The following is a 23,121-nucleotide window of genomic DNA, read 5'->3' as shown; positions in this document are numbered from 1 at the left end:
TACACCCTACCTCTAACCAGGCATGCAAATCCAAAGAGACGTGGCAACTATTTAATTCTGTTACATGGGAAGACTATCATAAACAAAACCCTCAATCCACTTTGTAGACCCAATCCCTGGTAACATTGCTAAAGACCTTTAAACTCACATGCTTCCTCACATGACAAAACTAGTCAATCTCTCTCTCAGCCAAGGAACATTTCCTGACTGCCTCAAAACTGGACAAGTAACCCAACGCTGAAAAAAAACATCTGCAGACACAAATGACTTCAACAACTAATGCCAGTTCTCCAACCAGCGTTTCCTCTCAAAAATCATTATAAGATATGTAGCGGAGCAACTCACCCAACACATCAAAAACAACGACCTCCTAGATTAATTCCAGTCTGATTTCAATCAGGGCTTCAGCACAAAAATCGCTGTATTACAGGTGGTCGACGATGTTCTATGTATTCTAGACACAGACAAGCCTTGTCTCCTGCTTCTTCTCGACCTATCATCATGTAGATACATTGTAGCTACAAGATTGCCTGCATCACCAATCAAGCTCTGCACATCCACTCTTCATTACTTGGCGGACAAACTCAAGCTATCAACTCTTGGCACAGACCTCTATACTACCTCAACCTTTTTACAGCTACATACTACCTGAACCTTTTCATGTCCCTATACACCTTTTCCACACTGTGTATACTACCTAAAACTTTTTATGGCTTTTGTACATTCTGTTTTATGCAATGATTTACCTTGTTGTGCTTTCCACCTTTTTATTTACTGATGGCTGTATTTTCTATCTTAAACCATCTGGAACTTTCATGTAACAAAATATTCCTCCTGTAAAGCGCTCTAGCACCTTTGGGTAATGTCCGCTCTATAAACATGCACAAATAAATAAATAAATTAGCAGTCAGAGCCGAAGTGCAAAGGTCTCAGCCTGGGACCCAATGAGGAAAGCAACTGGTGTGTTCGAGAGGCTGCCCTAATTTTCAGAATCAACCAATGGGAGATCGGCTGCCTGCCAATCCGAGCCTGCTCTGCCCCCAGGACGTAATTCTGTATGATTCCCATTGTGATTAAACATAAAAATGTATATTTCAGCCCTCTTTCTAATTTATTTTTCCTTTAAAAAAGAAAACATTTGCTATCAGCTATGTTAATGTTGACAGAGATGAATACAACCTGTGTCGTGAACATGAACTCTGTATAAGGAAAGGTGCAAAATTACTGTTAATAAAAATTGTTTTTTAAAAAAAAAAAGAAAAAAAAAAGAAAACATTACAGGAGTTTTATCCAAGCCCGGTTCTAGAGGGTGAGCCACCACTGGCCCTCCAAGGCCCATTCCGAAGCAGAAGAGTGTCCGTGTTGGTTGTGTGCCCTCAGAGTGTCCTCTAAGCCTAGTGTCTCGCTTGCATGCGGCCTAAGGAGAATGCACTCTGTTTTTGCAACACATTCAAGGTTTTCTTTAGTTGCTTACAAGGATGGGGCGCTGTCAAAGTCAGAGATTTTTCCATGTGAATACTTTAATCTGTAAACTACCAATGAAACGATTGCCTCTTTTGGACAGTAATGTCTTCCCTTAAGGAGATTCTGCAAGGATAATAAACTGGTGCCTGCACATGGTGTTTAACCTTCTCTGCATTCTTTTTCAATCAGGAAATTCTCCCTTGTTTGGTTTAAAGATCTCTTAGGAATAGTATAGACCGCTGTAAATCACGTTTGAAATTATTTGTGTGTGCTGCTTTAACTTTGTCATGAAATAGAAAAAATACAGTCTGTTTTCATTTTGCTATTTGATTTTCCAGCCAAGACGTGAAAATGCCTGTTGGGCTGGTAATATTCTGGCTTGGTACCAACCTACCCATTGATGATTAATGATGAAACAGTTAATTTCTGTGTAAGGTTAATAGGGCTGGGTCAGAGTCAATCACGTGTCATGGAATACTATTATTGCCTGGCTAGTGACTTAGTCTGTTCCAGCGTTTGCCTCCTTGCTGAAGCAGCAACCTGTTATAAAACCTCCCTATTTCTAAGTGCATTTTCAAATCATTCTCCTGTGTGCTTTTTTCTATAATCCTACGATTCTATTATCACTGCTATCGCCGAAAGTGCTTTAAATGCACTATGTATTTTGTAAGTAAATCTTAGAGAGAAACTACAAGTATCTTGTACAATGGTGTTTAATTCCTATTGTTTTAAGCTGTGTTGCTGCCCAGCATGCATTACAATGCACCATGCACTGGTGTTCCCTACAATTTCTTTAGGGGAGCCCATTTCCCTTATAACTATAATTCCTCTTCTATTCTTATCAATATTAGTTACCCACATTGTTTTAAAAGCTCAGTTGTTAAGCTTCCCTGATACCACAAAAGTTAAGATCTTCATCAGTTTGATGCTTAGATTTATGAACTCTGACATAACAAGTGTGGAAAACTAGATTCCTGCAAAAACTGATTTCTTTCCCCACATAATTCGAATCCCGACCTCTGGACTAGACTCACCAACAAGTGATTGTTGGTAAAGCACTTAATCTCCCTCTGTCTAAGTGTGTGTAAAAGGTATTAGTGTAATCCCCACTTGATGTGCATGATCATCGTAAAAAATTGGATAATTGTTTGAGGTCAGCAACTGTCCACTTCAGGAAATAATCACAAGTCTTGGCAGAGTGAACCCTCAAAGTCACTAAACCCTCAAAGTCACTAAACTAATATGAGTTTAACCCCCAGTAGCTATGGTTCAGAGCAGACAGGCTTAATTTATTCCAAAGTGTAAAGTTTTTATTCAGTACCTAAACAGTAATAAAGTCAAAATAGCAAGCAATAAAAATCCCAAACCAAATCAAAAAAATAAAGTACATTTTAATAAATAAAGTGACTCCAAAGCCACAAAAATCAACTGAGGGGAACTGAAGATATGATTGATTTTTTTACAGATTTAAGGTAAAATAGCACTAAAAGGTGCAAAGCGTCAATAGTCGCGGTAGACCAGGAACTAGGCGCGTGTTCAGACCAACCGCGATGAAGAGTGGGTCGTGTACACCTACAGAATTGGTTGGAAGTTTTATCTTGGGTATTAGTCTCAAAAATGGAAGTCAAATCCTTCAGCGGGGCAGGTCAGCATTCTGTACCTGAAGAGTTCTTCAAGATGTCAGATAGGTGATGCAGCGCAAGGGGCAAACTTTACATATTCTCCCTATGTCACAGATTCGTAATCACAACAACTCATCCATACACTCATTCATTGGTGGGGCCCATAACACCAACAGGCACTCGTCTCATTCAAATCCGTACACAGGAGAAAAAGCGCTGGACATGTGGGTACCTTATTACCTATCAGGATTAATTTCCTTTACATTATATACATTTTATACACATACACCTATAGAATCCTGACCTTAACATCAAGGCACTTCACCACTCGGTCGATGGACCAATTAGTTGGACTGGTTGATGGTGAATTAGAACCAGCTAAAACACTGTTAAAGTCTAGGAAACATTTGATTATTTTCTGTAATCAATTAAAGAACCACAAACTCATTTCTTATTAATTCAATTTTTGTTTATCTAATAATAATTTTCTCTGCATTAGCATTTATGCACTATAGGTCATAGTATAAATTCAGTTTATTTCAAGGAGAAATTGAACATTTGGTAAATAAGCATAGATTTAGAAAGTGCATTTAATAATTACCAATTAGCAAATGTTGGCGATCCTCTGAGCAAACAGAGAATTATCCGCATTCACTGGTACAATCTCCTGGATAAACTGTCCGACCCACAGAAAAGATGAAACCATCAGACGAAATAACTTCCCAAAATCAAAGAAACCCAAGGCAAACCATGTAAATCTTCACCAGCTCAATGCAGACCCAACGCCATGATAGATCAGCCCGATGACCACCCCCCTTTGGCGGATGAGGGCATTTTATACCCTTTTTCCCTCTTGCTTCATGCTAACGTGCAACAAATTTAGAGGTAGATAAATGTTCTGATTGGACAGTCTGGGGTTATCTACAAGTTTTCTAAAAGTTTCCCAGGGTAAACTGGTTCTCCATGAGACCTGGCATAGGAAGGCGCAAATTGTATAATATCCCTTTTCTTCCCAGGCGAAAGTTGCGAATGTAATGGTGAAAAGAAGAGAAGGCATTTCAGTACAGGTTCTTTATTGTCCCCTTTGCTGTTTCTCACAGCAAAGTCAGTTGGCAGCCAAACACGTTCATCCTTGACAAGGAACACGGTGTCACAGATCTGAGGTAATTTGGAGATCTCCAGAGCCATCCGATTCTGCGCAGAAGTCATCGGGCTCACATGGTGGCGTTCACGGGGGAGACTCCATCTTAGGTACTGCGGCCTAGTAGGCCCGAATGCCAACTTAAGCAAAAACAGACATAACAATAATTAAAATATAGAAATGGAGATTCTAATGTTTAAACCCATACTAACCCCAATATATATTAGTATTTCCCTAGCTGTAGCAACATTTAAAGCGAAAATACTCACCATTTGGTAATCCTGGAAGCACAAACAATTACAAAAGCAACATATATCATGCAATTTCTATTTCACCACAATCTAAAGTTAGTTTGCGTACCATAGTTAATTAACTAATTGTTCTGCCATGCAATTAGCATTTTAGTGCCACGTATATCTCGTGTTTATCAAGGTGTAAATGTTGGTTAGTAAATTTCACTTCAAACCAATTAGTACAAGTTAGATTTAGAATGATTACGTAATTAATTTCATGGAAATTAGAGGAGGTATACAAAAGTTTGTTTTACCTGCTCCATCATAGGCACTAGTCTATGTCGTGCTGAAGCTGTTCGTTTGGGCAGGGAAAATTCCAAATTTGTGCCCAGGGAGGTCCTCTCGCGGATTGGATACTTTTTGACACCTCTGCTCAGTCAAGAATTCTATCTTTAACACTTAGTCTCTTTTTCTGGAGCTCGGTATCCTCCTATGGGGCGAGGCAGCAGACTTGCTCTGACAGTGGGTTTCATGAAGCTAGATACCTTCTCACCGAGGACCCACTGAATTGGACTTGTTCCTGTAGAGAAAGTCTGTTTTGGAGAAACCTGATTTCTTAGCTCAAGGAGGTTGTGCAATGGTTGAATATACTAAGGTGGTTTTTCCTGGTTTTCTGGAGGTCCAAAAAAGTTCTAAGTCACAGGTTTTCAGGGGTGGTAGGAGTACAGTTAGACACAACCAAGGGTCAAGACTCACTCAAGAAGAGGCCATCCTCAGGGTCCATTTAAGGTCCAGTTTTTAATGGTAATTGGGCACGTCAGTGAAAAGGCCTCTTGCAGCTTTTTGTATCCCTAGAGCCAGACAGGTGGTCAACTAACTGACCCTTGGAGTCCACTTCTTTGTCCTCTGTGCAAGAAGGAGCAGGTCCAGTGATACAGGTCACAAACAGCAGGTCCAGTCCTCTTCTGTTAGTACACAGGTCCAGAATGTGTTCTGAGGTGGGTGCCTGAGAGTCCCACATTTATGATTAGTACTACCTGGTTGGAGGGGATGACTACTAGTCCTTCCCTAACCAATGGGATAAACGTTCCCGGGGGATACCTCTACGCACGTTTGCAACACGTCATGTTTGCCCTACTGCAAGCAATCCCACAGTGCGTCTCACTCTCAAAATCCAAGATGGAGAAACCTGTATCTCCTTACTTAAGACCAGAGGGGTGACCAGGGTAATGAGCAGTACTCTCCTTTGTGGTCACTCTTACCCAGGTCTGGGGGTCGTTTTGCCCACATTGGATTTGGTGCCTGCATGTCTGGGAGGAAAAAACTGGGGTATTTTCAGGTGTCATATTACATTTGCATGTGATAGGTAGGGGTGGCCCTTTTGATGTAAATGAAGTTCTTGGGCTCAAATCAACTGCTCTTCATGCCAGAGGAAAAAAATTTATATAAATATCAATACATACATGCATACAAGGGGGCCTGGCGAGACCACCATGAAGAAAAGTACAACAATTGTGGAAGCTGGGTCTAGTGATGTTTCACCACTATTATAAACTTGTCTTTACTAGCAGTTTCAGCAGAGACACAAGAAGAAAGGCAGGACTTGCAAGTTTGAAAGGAAGGAATTTACCTGACTAGGCACAAAGACAGCACTGTTATGCCCTATTATAAAAGCCAGAAAAGGTGCACAATACGATTATAAATTAACCTTGCAGATTAAATAGTTCAAATACATTAAATGAAAGATATATGTGATTGTGAGTAAAATTAAATATGTATACGATTGTGAGTAATAAATATAGTACAACATCTTCCAATAGTCCCATCATTCAACATTTTGATGGATCTGTGCTTTAGGCTGTTATACAAAGCCAGCGTAACAAAGCCCCCCTTTTATGTATTCAGTAAACCTGTGTTTGTTTTGCTTGCTCCCCTATCAATCTTCATGGACCACCCAAGTATTTTCATGGCCCTCCCAGATTAGGAATCCTGGACCCGGGCCTAGTACTGTCTATGTATCATAAAAGTCAAGCGGTACTGCAGCCTGGCCGGGAAGGAAGAGATAGAGCAGGGTTACCAGATTGGTGGAGACCCTGATCTTTCTCTTCTTCCTATTTTAGTCCCGGATGTGTTTTTTTTAGGTCGAGCCTAGTGGCAGCACGCATGTACTGCTCGCTCTGCGAGGCATGCTGTATTAGGGTATGCACTGGAAGCCCCGCCCACTCTCCTCCCATATTTGTCATTGGCTTGTGCCATTGTCCTTTACAAATACTGGCTTCTGATTCGTAAATAGGCTGGTTAGTCCTGCTATGGCACCGCCTTGTCTTCATTTGTAACCTCCCATGGCGACTGGCCCTTTTACTTCGGTTGTTACATGATAGGTCTTATTTTAGTAATTACCCACTTTTTTCTTTAATGCGTTTCTCCTCCACCAGGCACCGTATGCTTTCTAGCAACATTCAGGGTGTCATGCGCTTTACAGACCGTCACGCGCAGTGCCGGACGTTCCAGGGCGGGTGCTTTGAACGTAGCTCTAGTGAGCCGTTTGTGCAATTGAATAGAGTTTGGTGCTCAAAACTAATGAGTTTCAGCGCCTTGTCTGGGAAAGAAGCACTATAAGTGTTGTCACAGTAATGCAGGAGACATCTGCCTGGCACGCACTCCTTCACCCCCTTTGGTAAGAGGTGCACACCCTTGTAACTTCAGGTGATGCCAATTGTCCCTGGAGCAGAACTCTGTCCAAAGTAGGTGGTATGCTCAGGGCCGGCTCTAGGTCGGTGCGACTGGTGCCATCGCACCAGGTGCTGGCTTCCTGGGGGCGCCGTGTTAGCAATTTTATCATGCTTCTAAAGCACCTGCTACCACGTTCCTTTCCTCCTGCAATTACAGGGCCTCACAAAAATGTCAAGATAACTCCTGTGATTAATGTTCTTCCAGGCCAGAGATCAAAGTTTTGTGTAGTTGAGGTTTTTGACTTATGTGAAGGTAGCACATAGGGTTAATATGCCTACTGCAAAGAACGTGTGCAAAGCACATGGACCACGTAGATTATAGAGTGCATTTAATGCGCCTAGATCAGCAGGTTACTGCTTTTAAAAGAGCCACCCTTTTGTTACTTGCAATTTATAACTTTAAAGTCCTAATATAGAATAGTGAGATATTACCTTTCATCATAGAACTGCATACACTCTGCAAAGTATAGAACATTGATTAATGTTGCAAAAAGGGTTAATTTGGGTAGAAATGGATTCTTATTATTAAAGAAAACTCCCAACTATGCTGTTTCTTTTTCGACGCTGAGTTTGTGCTTCTCCACACCAAGCACTCCTAAACTATACTGCCTTACCAGTATGGATGACATCTGATTCCTACACTTTTAGTCCTTTGGCTTATGTAACATTTCCTATACACTGATTTACACAAGTATAATTGATTGTTTGTGTAATGTTTGTGTGATGCATACTTTACTGGTATGAGTGGCGCTATATAACAAATTCAATGCATTTGAGAGAGAGTGGTATGGAGACTTGGTCACTGTTAAAGGGTGCTAGTGAGAGACTCTGTGGTGGAGGTGGTCATTGGGGGCGCCAAGTAACATTGTCGCACTGGGCGCCTTCAGCCCTAAAGCTGGCCCTGTTTATAAGTCACAATCCTAATATAGAACATTGAGCTATTAACTGTCATCAAAGAACTGCTGCAAACTGCAAGGTATATGTTAGAACTATATGGATTTTGACTAGTCTTTCATCATCCTAATCATGTGAAAAGGGTTCATTTGGGTAGAAAACAATTCATATTATTAAAGAGAACCCCCAGCAATGATGTTACGTTTTAAGTTCTGCATGTGCTTTTACAGAATATGGACTCAAACTATGATGCCTACCAGTATCGATGACATGTCACTCCTACACTACACCTTGTAGTCAAGTCTGATGTAACATTTCCTATACACTGATTTACACATGCCTGATTGAGTGTGTCTGTGCAATGTGTGTGTGATGTAAAGTGTTCAGACACCTTACACTGGTATGAATTGTGCTATTAAACTAAATGAATCCGAGACACAGTAGTTATGGAGACTTGAGAGGCACTGGTAAAGGGTGCTAGTGAGGGAATCCGTGGCAGAGGTGGTCATTGGAGGGGGGGCGCCAACAGACATTGTCGCACAGGGCGCCACCAGCGCCCTGGGTATGCTGTTAGAGCTCCCGCATTCTACGTAGACGTGCATCTTGTACATGACGGGGCGTGGATCACCATGTTTTAATATTCACTGAACATCGAAGTGTCAATGAGGATTCAGGAGACAAATGGTTATTTTCCACAATTAAGTAATCACCTTTCAGCAACACAAAAAAAACACACAACTATGATTTTATTCCAATATTTATTTCATTCCTTTCCTTTTCATCGCTATAGCGTGTGTAATTAAGGCATCAAAGACAGAAAATAGCTAATTATAGGCAGTCATCCATTTGATTTCAATTTGTAAGACGCAGACCTCTGAACCAAAGTGCTATTTTAGCAGCAGCACCTGCTTTGGCGCTTCTGCTTCTTATAAATAGATAGAAACACATTCGACAGAGTACATGAAATGGTGTTGAACTTCCTTCTATACTCATTCGAAGCCGAATATTGGGGCACTCTCATAGGAAAACAAAATTGCGGTTTTTAACACAAAAAGCGTCTGAACAGCACTTTGAAGCAGTTATACATTTCACAAGCACAGTAGGGTGTTTGCTGCCAGAGAATGCTTTTCATGCTCCATCGTGTCACCCAGTCCCCCTGGAACAAGCGCTTCATTACACAGGTGCACGTCTCATCCCCGGACCTGACATATGAGCCCTCCAAAACTATTAATCGTGTTGATTCCTACAGATAAATCATCGCCCCTCCCTTGGGAATGTAGTCCACACCCCCAATATGAGAAATTCCAATATATCATTAATTACAACCCTTCCTTGTCACTAAAAGCCAATGCCTGTAGGTAATTCTTGACTCCCGCCGCCTTATGGAATATTATATTGCCCGTACCTTAAAGATTGCCATTTCGTCTGCCGGACGTCCCCTCCACTAAGCAAACCTCCATTTGGAGCAGGGGGTCAGATACACCACACATTATCAGTAAAAACAAACATTGGCAAAGCCAATAAGTCTGACGTTGGTTTCCATCTTTTCAATTTGCCAATGTTTGTGAATGGTCTTTATAAAGCTGTACAAGAGGTCTACTTTTGGTGTGTGAGGCACCTAATGGGCAATAGCAGAGCAACATCATCCACAGAGAGGTAAACCAATGCCTAAAATGACTTACCATGTGCTCTATGGTACAGTAGGCGGGACTTAATGTGCATGACACATTGACAGATCAAAGAATGAAGAGAGCTGAAAGCCACTTAAGATAGAAACATTATATATTTAAAAAAAACAGTGCCTCTGAAGACCGGTAGTGGTGAAGTCGAGTCTGTCACAGACATACAACAGATTTTACAATGGCATCAATCAATTTTGAACCCCTTATCAGGAGCTTCCTTAATGTACATTTTACCCAACACTAACAGTACACATTTGACACAACCCCTGGCAGATTCACAGAAACAACATGGCTCCATGTCATGTAAATAGCTAAACACATCCCATCTCATCAGCACTGTTATATACATTTATATTCATACTCAATTTACACCGACAGTATACGTTAGACACAGCCCCCGCACCATCACAGGCACAAGATGCCTTCTTGCCATGTAGTGGGCAAAACATATGCCATCTCAATAGCACAACCTTATCAACATATATTCATACACCGATCCACAGCAACAGTACAGATTTTATGCAAATACCCACACAATCACATGTATAGCCCAGTCCCAGGAACAATGGCGTACATAACCCGGCTCCAAGCATTAATAAAAGGCATTGTCATTTACAATGCCAATAGGTCAAAGTTTTGAAAATGCGAGACCTATTGCATTGCAAAAGCTCGTTCAAATCTTGTAGTGGATTATGGACACACGCAAACAAACTATGAAACCTTTTCCGAAGTTCCAGCTCTATACGTAATTGTAGCGGTCTAGTTGTTCACGTCACGTTGACGTGACGCAGGCGGCCCCGTTGGCGCCGGGATGCGCGCGCAGATCAGCGCGCCGGGGAGATGAGGAGAGAGTGCCGGCCGACGCTCCTCGGTACATGCTCATTAGAATGCTAAATAAATATAGCGGTAACCCAACAACGTGCCTCGTGTGATTACTGAGCAACATTACAGTGGCGACGAGGTCGGGACAGAGACCTGACCGACGCGGGAGCACAGGAGAGGGCAACACTCCACGTGGCCCCCACGAGGCGAAGGAAGACACGCAAGCAGGTCACCAGGCCCAAAACGGAACACCAGACAGGCCTGCCTGGAGCGGGGGGAGTCACGGAAAACGTCCTAGTCAACCACGTCGGACGATCCGAGGTACGGAGCAACCGAGGAGCGTGGCAGTGCCACAGTACAGCACACGAGCTGCATATAGGCCACAGGGACGACGCTACCCACAAACGGCCAAGAGCACACACGCCACCTTCACACAAATCCACGCACAGGGAGCGCTACGCTGGCTACCAAAGAGGAGGAGGTGGGGTCTAGTAACAAAAGCCCCCAGAGAATCAAGCACACAGGGAACAACAACAACACCCCAGGCAGCCCCCCGAGCAAAGCCACCGACGGAACGAGCGCCAAGGAAGTGAAGATGAGTACCCCGGCAGGGTATGCGATTGCACCCGTGCAATTCCTAACGAAACCCGGAGACCCACTGATGAAATGGGAGGACTGGAAGGAATATATAGACAATTTCATAGGGGTCCTGGAGGACGAAAATGAAGAGCAGTTCACTCCTCAGAGAAAAAAACGCATCCTGCTACTAAATCTGGGCCCAGAAGGTCTGAGAATATACAAGAGTCTAGTACCAACGAAGAGAGAAGACACAGACGACGATGTGTATGCGCATGCAGTGGAGGCCCTAGATGAACGATACCGCCCCACCATCTGTGTTTCAGTGGATAGATATAACTTCCAGCAAAGGAAACAAAAGGTGGGGGAATCCATCGAAGAGTATGTAGCAGCGTTGAGGAAGCTAGCAGCCCCGTGTAAGTACGCACTGTGGGAAGATGAATTCATAAAAGACCAGGTGATCATGCACACCACCAGCGCAAACGTGCAAGACAAGCTGTGGGCGAGTGGGGACACCACACTCAAGGAAGTAATGGTCATAGTGAAGAGGGCAGAACTCTCGAAGAGGTGCGCCGATGCTACCAAAAAAGAGGCGGTCACCCCAACCATGGTGAACAGGATACAGGAGGGAGATCACCGCAAGGACCAGAAACACAAACAACCCATGGCCAAAGGGACCAGCAGATGGCAAGGGAAACAAGCGGACAGTGAGAACAAGAAAACGTGCTACAGGTGCGGAAGTTGGTCCCACGAAGCCCACGACAGACGTTGCCCGGCATTCCGAGCCAAATGCCTGCACTGCGGTATCATGGGTCACTACGAGAAGGTGTGTCGGAAGAAACAACAGAAAGGAGTGGTGAAATATGTTGACCAAAGCGCAGAAGACCTGGAGGAAGCCACAGAGGAAGAAGTGATCACCGTCTTATGTATATACGATCAGGTATTGAGCGTAGACGCCAAGAGATCAACCAAACCAGTCCTAGAGATGTCCATGGGCGGCATCACCATTTCAGTAGTGGCAGACACCGGATCCCCATTTACCATTATACAGAGAGCAGTGTGGGAAGAACAGTTCCAATCCAAGTTGGGCCCTGAACTGGAGAAACTAGACATACGACCGGTTACCTATAATGGGGATCGCATTCCCATGCTGGGCTTCCGACGTCTACTGTTCGAGTTCAGAGGCCGATCAGCGCGGTGCAAACTTTATGTGGCCGAGAAAGGACCCTCCGTCCTAGGATGGTTAGACCAAGGCGACCTAGGCATAAAACTCGACCCAGGAGGGAAGGAACAAATTCTACTCACAGAACAGGAGGAATGGCCGGACATGAACAGATGGAAGAAGAACTACCCTAAAGTGTTTGGGGGCACTGTAGGGAAAATGGAGAAATTTCAACATAAAATAGTGCTCAAGGACGGAGCCACACCAGTGGCACATAAAGTGAGGAATGTGCCCATTGCAGTAAGGGAAGCCGTCCAGACAGAACTCCAAGATCTGGAGAAGAAGGGCATCATAGAACCCATTACCTGCGCCGAATGGCTGGCGCCCTTGGTGGTCGTGATGAAACCCAACGGGAAGGTCAGGCTCTGTGTGGACCTGAGAGAACTCAATAAAAACATAGTGGTGGAGAAATTTCCCCTTCCCAAGATAGAGGAGATGTTGGCAAGAACCAGAGGAGTTCAGTGGTACTCCACCATTGACCTTACATCAGCTTACCACCAGGTAGCTCTACACCCGGACAGCAAAAGCCTGACATCGTTCATCACCCCGTTTGGGTGCTACAGATTTTGTCGCATGCCGTTCGGGCTAGCCTCGGCGGCAGCCGTCTTTCAGAAGATGATGCACCAATTGTTCAGAGACTGCAAAGACGTACAGTACTTCCAGGACGATATCCTAGTGATGGGGAGAGATAGGAGAGATCATGACCGGAAACTAGAAAAAGTACTACAAACACTGGAAGCCAAAGGCCTCACGGCAGAATGGTCGAAATGTCGGTTGGGACTGCAATCGGTAACCTATTTAGGCCATGAAATTGGGCGACAGGGGATCACACCCAAGACGGGGAACGTGAAAGCCATCACGGAAGCACCGCCCCCCAAGAACAAGGAGGAAGTCAGATCGTTCCTGGGGATGGCGGAGTACTATAGCAAATTCGTGGTACATTTCGCATCCAAGACCTACAACATGAGGAGGCTGACAAGAGAGAGCACGGTGTTCCAGTGGACACCGGAAGCCCAAGCGGAATTTGAAGTCATCAAAAAGGGAATCCTAGAAGCCATACCGCTCAAGGGGTACGACCCACAAGGCGCCACCATACTCATCACCGACGCCAGCGACAAGGGGTTAGGCGCTGTACTCATGCAAGACCGAGGAAGAGGGGACATGGAGACAATAAGCTTCGCCTCCAGAGCACTGACGGAGACGGAAGGCAAGTACAGCGTCATCGAGAAGGAGATGTTGGCGGTTGTGTGGGCCATGACGAGGTTCCGGCAGTTCCTATGGGGTACCCGATTCCTGCTCAAGACGGACCACAAGCCGTTAGTGAAGGTACTAACTTCGAGCGGGCACGCCAGCGCCACACCCCGGATATCGAAGATGTCCTTAAAACTGTTGGAATTCAGATATGATGTGGAGTACATCCCTGGAAACAAGAACCGAGTGGCGGACTACTTGAGTCGAGCGGCGGCCATGGAGCCGGGAGAAGAAGACCCAGCGGACAAAGGAGAGATGGTAGCTCTCATAGAGGACCAAGAGAAGATAATCAGCATACAAGAGTGGACGGAAGCCTATGAAGAAGACTCTGACCTTATGGAAGTAAAGGCGCACATCACACAAGGGTGGCCTGATAAGAAAAAGGTGAAAACCAACCTCAAACCATTTTATGAAGTGAAAGAAGAACTGACAGTAGGAGACAAGGGCATATTCATCTACCGGGGAGACAGAGTAATTCCCCCCACGAATCTCATCAACAAGCTGCTGGACTTATTACACGAAGGCCACCTTGGCATAGGGAAACTCAAGGCCAGATCGAAACAGAACTACTGGTGGCCAGGTATGGACGTAAGAGCAGAGAGGTATGTCAGAGAGTGTCCCCAATGTCAAGGGGCTGACAAAACATTGAGACCACTACGTCCAGCCCTTGGGAAATTCGACACTCCCTCAAACCCGTGGGAAGAGTTGTCAATAGACATTCTGGGACCGGTGCTGGATGACCAGAGCATACAGAAGTACGTGTGTGTCCTCATCGACCGTTATTCCAAATGGCCAGAAATAAAGGTGAGCGAATCCATGGACACGGAGAACATCCTGGAGTTTCTATCGGAAACATTCACCCGAGAAGGTATTCCCAAGTCCATCTTAAGTGACAATGGACCACAGTTCACGTCGGAAAGATGGAAACAATTCATGGGAAGAAATGGCATCTCCGTAAAGCACACGGCCATATACCATCCGGCAGGCAACGGTCTGGTGGAACGATTTAACAGAGTGGTGATGGGGGCCATACAAGCGGCCATCACCTGTAATAAAGACTGGAAGAAAGCGTTGGAGAACATGGTATGGGCCTACAGAATAACGCCCACAAGCACGGGGTATAGCCCGTTTCAAATATTGAGAGGACGTGAACCCTTCACGCACGACAACAGAATCTGGAAGGAGAAGGTGGTGACCAGCGAATGGTCTCCGGCGGTAGTAAGAGCAAATCTGGAGAGAGCACAAGCCACCTACACCGACAACTACAACAAGAGGAGGAATGTGAAGGACACTCACTTAGAGAGAGGAGAATGGGTGAGAGTAAAGCTGGCGACCCTACAAAGAAAGGGAGACAGCAAGTACAGCAAGCCGATGCAGGTTAAGGAAGTTTATGATCGAGCGGCCCTGCTCAGTGATGGGAACGTGTGGTCGCAGGACCGCATGGCCCGGTGCAACAAGATATTGAGATGGGAACAGTGGGATCCGGAAGGTGAAGTCACGGAAGACGGGGAGGAAGAGAACAAGGAAGGCGGAAGTGAACTAATGGAAGAAGCAGGTGCAGGAGAGGAGCAAGAAGGTGTGTTAAGGGGTGAGGCCCCAGTGGCAGAGATGGACAGGCCGAGAGGCAATATGAACAGCGAAGGAGCGATGAGTGGAGGAACAGAAATCGAGGAAACGCAGAGCCAAGGGGCTCGAGGGAACATTGGTAAGGTGACCAGGAGTGGAAGACAAGTTGTAAGGCCTTCCAGGTTCCAAGACTTCGAACTAACCTGCGAACTGTAAGTGACTGATTTTTGGTTTGGTAAAAGGGGGAGATATGTAGCGGTCTAGTTGTTCACGTCACGTTGACGTGACGCAGGCGGCCCCGTTGGCGCCGGGATGCGCGCGCAGATTAGCGCGCCGGGGAGATGAGGAGAGAGTGCCGGCCGACGCTCCTCGGTACATGCTCATTAGAATGCTAAATAAATATAGCGGTAACCCAACAACGTGCCTCGTGTGATTACTGAGCAACATTACAGTAATCGAGATAACTTTCATTAAGTAATCAAAGCAGTGAATGCTGAAATCATTTAATTGTGCTAACAATATTGTGTCAGGATCATAAAACTGCACAGCGAGACTTTATGTACATTATTTAAAAAAAAAAAAAAAAGTACATTTCGAACTCATTGCTAAGTGTTTTGATATTTGGGGGGGGGGGGGGGGGGGAGAGAGAGAGAGAGAGAGAGAGAGAGAGAGAGAGAGAGAGAGAGAGAGAGAGAGAGAGAGAGAGAGAGAGAGAGAGAGAGAGAGAGAGAGAGAGAGAGAGAGAGAGAGTGTGTGTGTGTGTGTGTGTGTGTGTGTGTGTGTGTGTGTGTGTGTGTGTGTGTGTGTGTGTGTGTGTGTGTGTGTGTGTGTGTGTGTGTGTGTGTGTGTGTGTGTGTGTGTGTGTGTGTGTGTGTGTGTGTGTGTGTGTGTGTGTGTGTGTGTGTGTGTGTGTGTGTGTGTGTGTGTGTGTGTGTGTGTGTGTGTGTGTGTGTGTGTGTGTGTGTGTGTGTGTGTGTGTGTGTGTGTGTGTGTGTGTGTGTGTGTGTGTGTGTGTGTGTGTGTGGGTTTGTGTTACTATCCTTGTGGGGACTTGGGTGTGATAACACACTCACGCTGTGGGGACTTGATTGCACTGTGGGGACCTGAACCCAAGTCCCCACAAGGCAATGTCCTCTAAATGATAAAAAAATGGCTTCAGGAACATCTGTGTCAATTTTTACAACTTTTTAAAAAATTGCCTTGTGGGGACCTGTGTTTCATAAAGTGTGTTTATATTTTTGCTCAGCTCTGCCCCTGTAGACAGGAGGCGGTACTGCAGTCTTAAACACACTTTGCATTTAAACACACTTTGTTCACCAGGAACACAAGTTAGCAGCAGAAAGCACAGATATTTCAAAGGAAAAGCTGCAAAACCCTGTGTTAAAAAATATTTTAACTGCAAAGTAACATTTTCCCCATTTAATAAAGAGAAACTTTATTTACATGAAAATTTTAAATTCAGAATATTTGAGTTTAAAAATTGTTAGTGGTTTTATAAACATTGCTAAAAGCAATTTGGGGATGCTTTGAATCCCAGATTACATCACTATTGCCGTTTGATCCTTATCTGCAATTAAAGAATGATGGTGCATTAAAACATGATACAATATAAACTGATCTGATAGTTTTTTACAAATTTGATTACATATTAATATGCACTTTGGAATACGTTCTTAAGATGATAGCACAATGCAACTCTAGGCACTCACTCATCTAGCTAACAGCTATGCTCTCTTAAACGCCGAACTGCAGTAATGTCATGCCCACAGCATGGGTAAGTTTAATTTTAACAGAAAAAGCATGTTCTTAGAATATTGACATTCGTAGATAATATTTTCAAATATTGCCGTAAGATGACATCACATGTAAATCCTTTGTATTGCTTAATTTCCAAACTGTTCCCAATGCTTTACAAATTAAAGCAGCTTCATTCCCATAGATGGGTGAAGAACAGTCATATAACAAGCATTGGCAAAGCCAACTGGTGTCACCTATGAGACAGCTACTGGCTTTGACAGAGTTTTTTTGCCCTGTTGTACAGCAGCGTTCCTGCTCTGCCGCATGGATGAAATTGAAATTAAAGTTTTAAAAAGCAATATGATGCAGCCAAAACAGACCACATCATGACACTTATTTTTATTGCTGGCAGGAGGGTGAGGGCGTGTGAGGGATCAACACTATCAATGGAGGGGGTGGGTAAAAGAAAAATCACTGACGCTGCCACTGCCACTACTGATCACAGTATATGAAGAAGTTGTCAGAGCCTCCTTGGACTTATTCAATTATAAAATGCAGACTTTGATATATATCAACCTTAGTGAAGTAGGTGCAGAGGCACAGGGTCCTGGTTCACCTTAATTAGTGGCTATGTTTTAAAAGACGAAAAAGGGGAGGTGAATGGGCGACCAAATCCCTATATTGCATTAGGGCTCACAGTGCCCTTACTACTGCATTGGCACCCACACGTATTACAGTTTGGACTTAGTGCTTCAGCTAAGGTGCAAAGTTCTGCTGTAAAAATTGGCCACCTCATGTTGGTGTCCACTTCAATTTGCCCATCCTGTGTATTTAAATATAGTTTGCCTTCCAAGATCCTACCAGTTTAACTACAACATACTGCAGTAGCATAGGCTGTGCTCAACCACCTGCCTTATGAGTAAGAAGGTCTTCCAGCCGGAAGTGTGGAAAGGATGTGGCGTTATGCTAGAGCTACAAACTTGGAACTCAATTCTTGATGTTGGCTTGACATTGTGTGATTCTGGTCAAATTACTTAATCTCCCCGTGCCTAAAGAAATTGTACGCAACTTAACTGGTGCACATGTAAAGTGCTTCAAAGTGGAGTGACCCAAGCACATCACTAGTAGGAATGAGGCATTTACAGAAGTATGTGAGAAGTGGCTTCTGTTGCTTCACCATGAGAACTTTTGTGTGGGTCAAGTCTACTAATGCTACCACAGCCATAGGCAGGGATGAGATAGACTACTGCTCAGGTCTCGAGATCTGCCATGAGGTAGCTGCAGCCTGTCCAACATCAGTACTAGACCTCCTTCAATTGGGAAAGTTAATATCTGCCTTGAGGAGAAACTCAGTCAGGGCTTCAGGGCAATGACCCTCGCACATAACAAATTTCCCATTAACAAGCGAATAGGCCGGTACACCTGAACATCCTCAAGTTGATTCCACTCCCATAGTGGGAGATGGGCCCTGCTGGTAAGAGCACACCTTTGAAAGAGAAGCAGAAAGGGCTGTGCCTGACCTAAGACCTTGAAAGCAACTAGGCAGAGAATGAAGCATCTAAAAGGCCTCACCGATCAAAAACATTTACTCACGGCATAACAAACATCAATATCAAAATGTCCAGAGCACATATTTGCTGTACACAGCTGAAATATTTTAGCTACTACTCAAAGCCCCTACTATGACTATACACTTATTCTGTATAAAAACGACTCAATCCTGGAGAGCCTCATACTCCACCCAAGAGAAGAAGGGCTTTCACCTCAGACAGAGTGCATAAAGAATGGACCAGTATATCACACTTAGGGGTTGAAAAATGTCTTGTTTAGAAGTGAAATATTCCTTTGGACTAATATGTTGTTTATGATCATATTGGTCAGCAGTTGGGAGCAGAGATTGTGGGATTCGCTTAAGTGCAGACTATTAAGAGTGTTTATAAGTTTTGAAGGCCTACCTTTAGCAAGGAATCTACGATACGTGTATTGGAATTGAAGCATGAATGTTGCTGTAATTAGACTGTCATTTAAGGAGGGCAGTACTTTTTAAAATAAGGCACTACACTTAATATTTTGGGTAAGCTTAGAAAATTATTGGTATACATCTAAGAAGAAAGAGCCATAGCATAAAACAGTAGATGTGTGTCTGTTTTGGAATGTAATTGCACTGCATTACCTACAGCTCATACCCTAGCATGGAAATAGTCTAAGTTAGTGGCTAAGCTGTAGACAGTATATTATATAAATACAGCCATGATTTACTCACATTTTGATCATGTACTCGTGTGGCAATGAAGGGAATTCAACTTTGCCACACAAAATGCTTTTTGTGTCAAACGTTGATGTGAGTGCAGCACCAAATTCTCTGCTCTGTGGTGCACAACCCACTATCAGGGTGGCAACAGTTCAAAGACAACTATAATCCACACAAAGCCAGATCTACTTAACTAATGTGTCCTGCCTTTGCATGAAGCTATACCACCAAATGAAACCAGGAGCAAACAATGGGTATATGGAAAAGCCTAGGATATTTCCTGATGTAATTTCTTCAAAAATATCCACTGGACACAGCTTACCCTTAGCCTCTTGACATTGTCTTGAAGTTTGTACTGGAGAGCTTCATCGTATATACATTTCACAAAAGACACTACTAGCTTGGCTTAGCACTGCCGTGCAATGCTTAGAATCACACAAAAAGGCATCATTGGCATGCAACTCTTTGAAAATATGGTGCTGTACTATTTTTACTATTTGTCCAAGGGAGTGCAATGGAATATTCCAAATGTTTATATAGCACTGCCCCATGTTTAGTTTATTTAGATCACAGGGTGGCACCACAGCTCCATGTTTCTGAACAAGAGAGTAGCCAGAAAATGAACATACTCCCCGATTTTGAACTCAAGCTCTGACGGCACCAAGTAAGCGAGCCCAACCCGCCCTAGAAGAGCTCCCTTGTCTCTTCCATCCAGGCATCATTTCACCCTATCGGTTGATATCCACTTTTTCACCTTTACATTGTATCAGTCATTTATTCTTTCATCCGTCATTCATTCTTCACCATTACATCCATAAAGCCATACATCTATCCAGCCTGCCATCCATCCATCCATCCACTTTGTCATTCATCCACTCTGCCATGCATCCATCCATCCTTCCACCCACTCTGTCATCCCTCTCTCCATTCTGCCATTCATCCGTCATCCACATTGCCATCCATCTGTTATCCAATCTAGCATCCATCCATTCACTCTTCCATTTATCCTCTCTGACACCCACCCATCCACTCTACCATCTATCTACTCACTCAGCCATCCATCATCATCCATCCATCCACTGTGTCATTTATCTACCCACTCAGCCTTCCATCTAGCCATCCATCCATCCACTCTGCCATCCATCCACTTTGCCATCCATTCAGCAATCCATCTACTCTGTCATCCATTTACTCATTCATCCAGTCTGCCATACATTAACTCATTTCATCCACTCATCCATCACTTTAATCTGCCATCCTTCCACCCGCCCATCCACATAGCCATTCATTCATTTATACATACATACAGCAATACCTTTACTCTTCCATCATTTCACCTGTCCATTCACCTATCTATCCAGCTTTACTCTGCCTTCTATCCATGTCTTACCTCTGCCACCCTTTCACATGTTCATCCACCTATTCATTCCCTCTGTCATCCATCTAGCCATTTACTATCCATTCATTTCATGCATCCTTTCACCCACTCATCCATCCACCCACCCACCTACTCATACACCCATCTTTCTTTCTTTCACCCATCCTTCCTTTAAATATTCCTTCTTTCTTTCCTTTTTCTCTTTACCCATCTTTTGTTCTTCCTTTCTCCTGTTTGCTTTTCTATTGAGGCAGTATTCCTTTATTGCATTAATTACGACATTTTGTCCGCCCAGGTGAAGACAGAATAGGAACACAAAGAACTATAGCCCCCCTGTAGCTGCTGAAGCAACACGACACCCCTGTTTCTGAGCTGTGCTAGCTCCAGTTTATTCACTAACTTGTACTTCAAGTTATTTCATGCCCACATAGGCATTCTGGGTTAATTCAAAACAGGTACACTGCTCCCTTCAGCATGGCATGCCTTCCAGACTCTTTAAGCATGTAACTTGAGTAAGAAGAGTCTTAGTCTGCCCACTGAACTGTGATCATCCACAACAGGTGTTTTTGTAGATTTGCAGCCAGCCAGGGAAGACTTCTCAAGAGTGGCTGAACATCCCAATAACTACACAGTATCTCTGTTGGGACTTGAACATGTTAGTAACAACACATTATTTATGAGGAGATTTTAACATTAAATTCACACACTATCTTTGTGGGGACTTGAATAAGATTAATTTCACACACATTCTGTGTGAGCTCTTGAACAGTCCTATCATCACACACTATTTGTGTGGGCACTTGAACATCATAATCTTCACACACAATTGTTGAGGAGACTCGAACATGACTGCCTTCACACTCAATCTCTTTGAGATCTTAAACATTCCTATAATCACACTATCTCGGTGGGTACCTGAACATCATTTACTTCACAAACAATCTTTTTAAGACTTGAACATTCCTATAATCTTCATTATGAGGTAGTTCGGAAAGCATCTGACCGGCAGTCGGATTCCCCTAGACCGTGTTGGAACCCATCCGCCCGACTCAGTAAGAAACAATTCCGACTGACCGATTATGATGCTCACGGTCGGAAGGTGAATTCCGAATCGGAACTGATTCGTACAGCTCAACAGCCAGCATTTCTGCCTGACTGATTACGATGTCTGATTCCAACATCCTTTCTGACTTGGTCTGTCTGACACGAAAATGCTGTTGGAAACTGACTATGGGGCCCCTAGAAGGCCCCCCTTCATCCTGAGTCTTCTGGTTTGGGCTCAGGGGAATATCCAGGGGACCCCCCCTATGTAACCATGCACAGTGTGGCAGGCACCATGGGGAGCCAACAACAGGGAGCAAGGTTTTCCGCAGCCACCCATTTTTTTCCAATAGGAGCCTGTGTTGTCGGTCGGAACAGAGGCTCCTATTGAAGTCAATGGGAGTCCTTCCGAACGGTGTTTGGAAGCATCGTTATTGGTCGGGCAAGAACCACCGGCCACAAGTCAGTCAGAACCGAATCCGACAAGGAGTCGGGCGGTGTAGTTTCTGACCAACATCGTAATGAGGCCCTAAGTATGTGCAGGGTTGAACATGCCTATAATGCATGTTTGAACGTGAACAATTGTACGTTCACATGCTATCTGTGTATGGACATGATGATTATCTTTAAACACTTTCACTGTAGGGACTTGAAGACTACAATAGTTGCACACTATCTCTGTGGGGACTTGAACATAATAATTAACACACACTATCTTTGTGGCTGCTTGAACACCCCAGCAACCACCTACTATGTCTGTGGGGAGATTTGACTATTATATTCACACACTATCTTTGTGGGGACTTGAACATGATTAACTTCACACACAATCTGTGGGAGGTCTTGAACATTCCCATAATCACAAATTTCCTGATTCACAGGTAAACTTACACTTCTGTGTATGTGGAGTCTCTGCCACGGGTTTAGAGGCTCTGCAGCCATAAAGATACTACTCGTAAAATGCCTTTGTGAATTGCAAAAATTTGTAAGCTTAAACAAAAGTTTAATTTTACCTTTATGAATCAGGACCACAGTATCTCCGTGACACTAGAACAGCATTTTTGTGAAGACTTTAGCATGATCATCAACCACTATATTTGTGGTGACTTGATTACCTTCACACACAATGGCTGTGAGGTCTTGAACTTTCCTGTAATCGTTTCATTTCTTTGGGGACTTAAACATCATTATCTACACACAGTGTCTTTGTGGAGCCTTGAACATCATCTTCATGCTCTATCTTTGTGGGAACATGATCAATCATTATCTTCTCACACCATCTAATTGAGGTCTTGATCATACCTAAAAACCCACACAATCTTTGGAAAACTTGAACATCCCTATAATCACACACTATTTATATGCAGATTTAAACATACCTATAATCAGATAGTATTCCTTTTTAAATGTGAACATCATTACCTTCTCAGACTATCTGTGAGGAGACTTAAAGATCATTTTTAAACTCTACCACTATACGGACTTAGGGTCTGATTTAGATTTCGGCAG

This window comes from Triturus cristatus, chromosome 3_2 (genome assembly GCF_964204655.1).
Source record: "Triturus cristatus chromosome 3_2, aTriCri1.1, whole genome shotgun sequence".
In the NCBI taxonomy this organism is placed as follows: domain Eukaryota; kingdom Metazoa; phylum Chordata; class Amphibia; order Caudata; family Salamandridae; genus Triturus; species Triturus cristatus.
The sequence above is the reverse complement of the archived record's forward strand: the minus strand, read 5'-3'. Positions refer to the sequence as shown.